The 8374-nt window shown below is 38.2% G+C and overlaps 1 non-coding gene across 1 annotated transcript; it reads left to right on the top strand.

Moving 5' to 3' along the window:
• The first annotated feature begins 5664 nt into the window (after positions 1 to 5664).
• On the top strand, positions 5665 to 5738 carry TRNAS-GGA (transfer RNA serine (anticodon GGA)). Its single transcript has one exon. It is a non-coding gene; the product is annotated as a tRNA-Ser (tRNA).
• The last annotated feature ends 2636 nt before the right edge of the window (positions 5739 to 8374 follow it).

Genomic DNA, 8374 nt, shown 5'->3' with positions numbered 1-8374 from the left:
ATTCTTTTCTTTCTAGAGCTCAAGTTTAAAGCTCTGGTTTTTTTTTCAATCTTCCCATAGCTTTATTTTTTAGAGCTCTGCTTCTATAGCAAGGCTTTCAAAGATTTTCTGAAGTTTTGTATTCTAGAATACGAGTTTCTTAAAAGCTATGTTTTCCGTAAGTTTTTTTATTGCTATGTTTTTGTAGAGATTGGCATTATTTTTTTAGTGTTATTCAAATGTATAGTGTAGCGCTGTATAGTCAACTGCTTAGCTAGTACAAGGATGACGTCACTCTCCGCTTCCATACGAAGGTTTTTAACAACTGGCTGTTGCGAAGATATATTTCGGAAAGAGAGAAAATTCAACTGCCCCTGCGGGGAATCGAACTCACGTCCTTTCACTTTACGGGTGAACGCCCTAGACCCGTGTCCGGAAAATTCACCGCCAGCAATTCACCGACAACAATTCACCGCCGGAAAATTCACCGACCAACAATTCACCGACCAACAATTCACCGCCATGCAATTCACCGCTAGGAAAATTCACCGACCGACAATTCACCGCCATGCAATTCACCACTAGGAAAATTCACCGCTAGGAAAATTCACCGACTAGCAATTCACCGACTAGCAATTCACCGACGACAGTTCAATGCGAGTCAGTTAGCGAGGGAGTGAGCGATTGAGTTACTGAGTGAGTGAGTGACCCAGTGAGTGACTGAGTGACCGAGGGAGTGAGTGAGTGAGTGAGTGACCGAGTGATCGAGTGAGTGAGTGACCGAGTGACTGAGTGACCGAGGGAGTGAGTGAGTGACCCAGTGAGTGACTGACCCAGTGAGTGAGTGACCGAGTGATTGATCCAGTGACCGAGTCAGTGATTGAGTGACCGAGTGATTGATCCAGTGACCAAGTCAGTGATTGAGTGGCAAAGTGAGTGAATGAGTGACCGAGTGGGTAAGTGATTGAGTGACCGAGTGAGTGAGTGACCCAGTGAGTGACTGAGTGACCGAGTGAGTAAGTGCTTGATCGCGTAACGATTTCCCTAATACCAACAATTCTATAGAAGGATGGCATCGAGCGTTCCAACAGCAATTATCTGCTCACCACCCAGATACATGGAAGTTCATCGGTGCCATAAAAAGAGAACAGAGTTTGAATGAAGTTCGGATGGAGCAAATTGTAAGTGGACAAAACCATCACATTGATTAGGAGAAAGAAATACCGGGACTCTGCGCAGAGATTAAAGAATTTAGTTGATAAGTATCATCAAGGATGTGACATTAAAGACTATTTGAGAGGTATAGCTCATAATGTATCATTTTAATTATATCAATATTTGTGAGAAATTAATATTTTTCTCCCGTTTTTCCTTACATTTGCGTGTTATCTGTTTTTCTAGATTAGTAGATTGGAACCCTTTAACTATAAATATGTAAGGGAGGAAATCATGTCGAAAATTGTTAAATAAATACTGTATGTTTTGAATGAAAATTTTGTCAGATATTACTAATTAAATATTGTAGGTTTTGATTGAAAATTACCAATTAAATATGTATGTAATGAAAACTGTGTGAAAATTATCCTTCTAAAATACTCCTCTAACATTGCCCAAAAAGAATGTCATTTTTTATATCGTTTTTTGAAGCTGTGGTTCCGTGAGTTTCAGTTTTCGAAAATGTAATTTGTCACCCAAGAGGTTTTATGTCCAAGAATTGGATGTTTAAAACGAGATAATTTCATACGATTTTTGAACTCACGCATACAACTTTAAACAATATGAGGCTATGGCTTTCTTTTACCAGATTTGCTGATTGAGAAAATTAAACTTATCTTTATATTCACTTTATTTCATTAATTTTTTTTCCAGCATCAGTAGTAGGACATAATTATATGGCCTCTACAAAACGAACTGCGTCGTAGCGAACTAATATGAGGTGGGGATCATATCACGGTAAATGTTAGAAAATAACTAAAAGAGCTCTAGAACAATATTCTAAAAGTGAAAGCAATACAGCCAGACTCGGTTATAACACCGAAATCCCGCGGAATCTTCGATGTCGTTATAACCGAGTTTAACTGTATTTAAAATACTGGTTTTAATAGGTGTGGCATCATCAGCAACCAATTTCAATCCACTGCTGGATGTAGGTGTCCTCCTTAGATTTCCCCTCAAACGAAATGCGATATTTTATGAAATTTTCGGAACTTCTATATGGTAATATTGTGACAAAAAATTAAACAACAAATTCAAGAAAACTTCGACTATAAACGAGTAAAACCGTGACATTTTTGAAAAAGTCTGGATGGAGAAGATAAAACAGAAAAACCGGACTGTCACGGAAAATACGAGACAAAATGCAGGACATGTGGTCACCGATGCTTAGACTAGATTTTTAAAGATTTTTAAAATCACCCCTACCAACAGCGAGCTCTAAATCCACCCCCGTCTTCAACATATAGGCTTGTGTCATCTGCGAATGAAATTATTTTACCGTTCTACTTAATTTTACATAAATCATTAATATAAACTAGAAATAATTATGACCCAAGGGCCGATCCTTGTGGGACTCTTTTCATTATATTTCAAATGTGCTGATTTTACCATTTATTATGCCACAGCTTGTTTCCTATTGTAGTAATATGTTTTAAACCAATATAGTACATTTCCTCATATGCCTGCTGAGAAGTGTTTTTATTTGTTAGAATATTTAAATCAACATAATCGAATGTTCGTTTTAAGTCTAAGACTGTAAGTCAAATGTCAAAATTCAACCCCCCTAATAAAGGGGGGGGGTTCAAAGGTGATATGGAGTAATCATCACTGAGCCGAAATCCCTGAAGCCATAAATATAAAATTTAGTAAGCATTATATTTTATTACCAGTTGTTATCCGTTGCAATCTCAAAATTACTCTCACCTCATAACCCCCATGGGTGATGAACTTTCAGAAATCCTGTCTTAGTGTGTATGTACATTATAAAATATAATACTAACTAAATTTCATATTTATGGCTTAAGCGACTTCGGCTCAGTGCTGATTGCTCCATATAACTTTTGAAACCCCCCCTTAGGGGGTTGAATTTGGAAAAATCCTTTCTCAATGAGTCTATATTACAATATTGATCTAATGTCATATTTATAGCTTCAGCTGTTTCGGCTCGGCATAATTTCAACGTTGACCCCCCCCCCCCTCTTATGACGCCCTTAGATTATCGAATATGGAAAAACCATTTCTTAGTGAGTAGTGAGTCTTTACGTCGTGAAAAAAACTATTCACAAAATTTGATATTTACAGCTTCAGCGGTTTTGGCTCGGTGATGATGAATCAGTCAGGACATGTTATTTTATATACAGTACTAGGGGCTCTGCCCCCCTACCACCTTTGGCGGCCAACCCCCCCCCCCTTTCTCTTCACAACATATCTTGTTTATTTCGTCCTACTTCATCAGCGTGCTATGGAAAGGGACACGTGAAAGCACCAGCTTACTGAAGAAGCGAATTTTATAATAATAAAGCAACAAAAACAAATGTGATTCATCAAGTAACCCCAGAAAACTTCCCCATGGGCTCCCCAAACTCCAATTCGTTGAATTTTAGGGGTGCCCTGACTGGAATTATCTCGGGCTACCGATGTGTTGCAAATTTTACAATGTTAAACAACAAAAATCAATGAGATTCATCCAGGGACACCCGAAATGAAACCTGTCAACTTTTCCATGGAGCCCCGACTTGAAGGCTTGTCGGACATACCCCCTGTGAGTGGCCACGAAAATTTTTAATTTTTATCAATTTTAAAACGAATAAAATCCAGGGCCCACAACCAGTAACGGGGACCCAAAAAAGCTGGTTTGGGGGCCCGCCATCTATTTCAGCTTAGGGGACTTGCTGTAGGATGTGGGAACCTCTGGGTACATGCACATAACTTGGTCCCGATGTGTCAAATGGGTCCCGATATATGCAAGAGTTAAATGAAAACTTGATCCCAAAATCGTAACCGACTTCCGTAACACAAAAACGTAACAGATTTCCATCACTCAAAAAACGTCACCGACTCCCGTAATAAAAAAGTCGTCACTAATTTCCGTTGCATAGGAAGTATATATATATACGTATATAGTAAATATAGAGTACATATACTAGATACGCACTAAGGCGGGATTTCTGAAAGTTCATCACGGGAAATCGCGGGCAACAGCTAGTTCAGCATAAAAAAAATCCATTGGTCAGCGATGTTTTTTATAATATCAAAGTGACAACAGCAGATGATTTTAAGCATTTTTAGGGGGTTGATTCATCGCGTATCCACTTACTCTTTTAATTCTGTTATTATCCCTTTTAACATTTCATTAGAAGTTTCTGAGTAAAACCGAGTTAATGGAATTTTGTTGAATATACTATCTTGTATTGGGCAACAGCAATTGGTAATTTATACAAATACAAGGCCACAACAGGCAAAATGCCCAGCGAGGTGGCTGAGAAAAAGATGCCCACAATAAATATGGATGTCATATATTTCAGAAATACAGCAACCCGAATCCGTATCATCTGAATTTCTTCTCATAAAGTCATTATTTAAACTTTCCGCCATATCTTTAGGATATGGCATTTACTCACTCAATAGATCACTCACTCACTCACGGACTGACTTACTCGCTCATTGAATCAGTAACCCACTCGCTCACTGAATCACTTATTCACTCGGTCACTCAGTCACTCACTGGGTCACTCATTCACGGACTGACTTACTCGCTCATTGAATCAGTAACTCACTCGCTCACTGAATCACTTACTCACTCGGTCACTCAGCCACTCACTTGGTCACTCACTGGGTCACTCAGCCACTCATTTGGTCACTCACTGGGTCACTCAGCCACTCACTCGGTCACTCACTGGGTCACTCATTCGGTCACTCAGTCACTCACTGGGTCACTCATTCAGTAACTCAATCGCTCATTCACTCGCTAACTGACTCGCATCGAAATGTCGTCGGTGAATTGCATGGCGGTGAATTGTTGGTCGGTGAATTTTCCTAGTGGTGAATTGCATGGCGGTGAATTGCATGGCGGTGAATTGTTGGTCGGTGAATTGCATGGCGGTGAATTGTTGGTCGGTGAATTTTCCTAGCGGTGAATTGCATGTCGGTGAATTGTTGGTCGGTGAATTTTCCTAGCGGTGAATTGTTGGTCGGTGAATTTTCCTAGCGGTGAATTGCATGGCGGTGAATTGTTGTCGGTGAATTTTCCGGCGGTGAATTTTCCGTAAACCCCCTAGACCACTACACTACAGAGGCACAGAATCTCCCAATCTTTCCTTGGAGCTCGTGTACACTGAAAGGGACCGTACATGGATGGCCGGACCAGACTCAGGCCAAGCTCACAACTGCTGACGTTGCCACCAGATGGCGACTTATACATGATGTATAAGTCATGATATCGAAGTCACCAGATGTCGACTTCGATTTCCCGCAGGGGCAGTTGAATTTTCTCTGTTTCCGAAATATATCTTCGCAACAGCCAGTTGTCAAAAACCTTCGTACGGAAGCAGAGAGTGACGTCATCCTTGTATAAGTCACCATCTGCTGGCAGCGTCAGCAGTTATGAGCTTGGCCTGAGTCTGGTCCGGCCGTTCATGTACGGTCTCTTTCAGTGTACACGAGCTCCAAGGAAAGATTGAGAGATTCTGTGCCTCTGTAGTCTAGTGGTCTAGGGCGTTCACCCGGAAAGTGAAAGGACGTGGGTTCGATTCCCAACAGGGGCAGTTGAATTTTCTCTCTTTACGAAATATATCTTCGCAACAGCCAATCGTTAAAAACCTTCGTGCTTAGCTAGTGTTACAGCCTCTTTTCGCAATTAGGATTTATGGTTCTTTTCGTTCACAGAGCTTTTTTAGAACTCGGTTTCAAGATTTTCTTTAAAGGGATTTTTTCTTCTTTTTTTTTTTAAACTCTGAAGCTCTACATTCTGAGTAGCGGGGGTTTCTTTTTTCAAATGTAGGTTCTTGAGCTTGGTTTTTTTAGTTTTGTTTTTATAGTTTGATCTTTTAAAGCTTTTTTCCCTCGCAACTGTGTTGTTTAATGGCTATTTTGTGCTAAACTGTTGTCCTTGAACATTTTTTGAGCTTTGTTTTTTGAGGAGAAGTAATTTTTCATAAGGTCTTTTTTTAATTACATTACTCTATATATATCTCTTTATTCGAAAGCTCTGTTTTCGTGAAGGTTTGTTTCCAAAATTCTTTTCTTAAGGCTGTTTTTTTAAAGCTTTGTTTTTTGTTTTTTTTTTCGGTAGCTGTCTTTTTTTTATGAACTCATTTATTTTTTTGAACGCATTTTTTTTCACTCGAATGCATTTCCACGTGCAAATGATTCCAATGTAAATCGGATTGAGAGGGAAGATAGATAGCGAGCAGATATTATTTGTCAAACGCTTTTCTATGACATATGATAGTTTATTTGATATATGAGAAAGAATCCAACGCCGTCATCCCACAAATACACGCTTAAAGAGACAGATGAAGAACATCCAAAAAAATAGAACAAATGCTTATGATGGTAGTCATCGTGTAATAACAGGGAAACGGAACATTTTTAAAAACTCCAATTTAATCTGTTTTGAAGGCCTGTCAGTTTTTACTTGCTGTTTTCCTATTTATTTTTCTTACCCATTGCAGATTTGTTATTGGAGCTCATTATTTTATGTCTTCTTTTTTCTTATTACGTCAAAAAATGAAATAAAGGAGAAAAAAAAGGTAAATCCTCTTTTTGTTCCTATCCTTTCCACCAACCATAAGTTAGAATTAATCAAATAATCCTCTTTACAGAGCAATTTCTAATCTCTTACCCTTCGACGTGTTGCTGCTGTCTCAATCCCCTTTCCTACCTCCTTATATATATCCTCGCTTATTTTTTTCCCTCTCATGATAAGAAAAAAGTAATAATGATAATGCTATTATTTTCACAAGAAATTATTTCCAGTTTTTAGCTGCCTGTAGAAATAGCGATGAGTTGGCATTACTAAATTACTCATTTGATATCTACTTCGACTATAGATATATACCCTTAAGTCAATATCCTCTGCTTCGGTATATATTTTAACCTCTTGTTAATCGGAGCCAACAATCTAGATCAGCATTTCTCAACTGGGGTTCCACGAGAAAACGTAATGAATAGCAGAGGCAATATAAAATGCGTTCAATTTTAGCCACCAAAAAAAGTAAAGTACATACAGGATGTTCCAAAAATATTGGGATAAACTTTTAGAAAAGGTATATACTGTATCACCTAAAACAGGGATTCTCATTCTTTTTGTGTTCTACAGACCATTCGCCTGAGGAAACGAAGGCCAAAACACATTTAGGTATGAGATGAACGTCACGGACCTCTTTACGGAATATTATTCTGCACATACTAATTTATGTGCCAATAAGTTAACTGTTCCTTTTCTAAGCTCACGGACCCCTCTCTAAAACCACTACAAGGAGATTCAAGTGGTCCGTGGACCCCTAGTTAAGAACCACTGATCTAAAGGAATGATATTTGCACAAGAAGGCAATATTAAGCAATTTTAAGCTATAACTAGATACGTTAGCGTAAGGTGTAGGCAGCGCTGTTCATCAGTTCGCTAGAAGAGAATTTTCAGGTTTCTCATTCTAAAGCTCCTTGAAATACCTTTTTCGAGAACATACCTTAGTACACCGAAATTCGATGGTTGTCTTGCCATAAATGTTTTTCTTTTGTTTTACTGTTTTCAGTAAAAACAAAAACAAAAAAAACATGTATAACTTATAATATGGCCAAAATCGGGGGGTTTTGAATATGCTATAGAGCCTCAATCGAAATATTTATGTATTTATTTCCTAAAAGTAAATTATTTTTTAATGAGTGGCAGCCATATCTGTTGTCGTATCCAATGAAATGGGAAGCTCTATCTTCGTGTCCTCTCCGCCAAAATGGCCGAAATTCGATTCTGTCTGCTCAGAGCGACTTTTAAGTTAAAATAATTCCAAAAAAGTAAGGCGAAAGAAAGAAATTCATTGAAAAGAAAGTTTTGTTGCAACAGAAATAATTTAAAACCTTAGTTCTTCAAGCTTTTTTGGTCAAAATAATGGCTGACTTTTTTTGGATCAAATCAAAAATTTCAAAAATTAGAAGCTCAAGTTCAAGATGTGATAAGATTCTCCCCCTTTCTACTCAGAAGTTGCATTATTTTTATTCTCTTCATACAAAAAAAATTATTTTTGCATAGTTACCTATCACTCATATATCGCTTCAATGCAGCTGCTATAAAAAAAAAAGAACAAATACATTTATTTTCGGTTCTTTCCGTGGTTTCACGAAATTCAAAGTGATGTAGCTCCACATATTTGGGCATTCTCGTGCCTCGGCACCACCTGTACGT

This window comes from Pholcus phalangioides, unplaced genomic scaffold (genome assembly GCF_987345545.1).
Source record: "Pholcus phalangioides strain wild (caught in Gottingen) unplaced genomic scaffold, Ppha-v1.0 ptg000031l_1, whole genome shotgun sequence".
Classification (NCBI taxonomy): domain Eukaryota; kingdom Metazoa; phylum Arthropoda; class Arachnida; order Araneae; family Pholcidae; genus Pholcus; species Pholcus phalangioides.
This window is presented reverse-complemented; position numbering and strand designations above follow the sequence as displayed.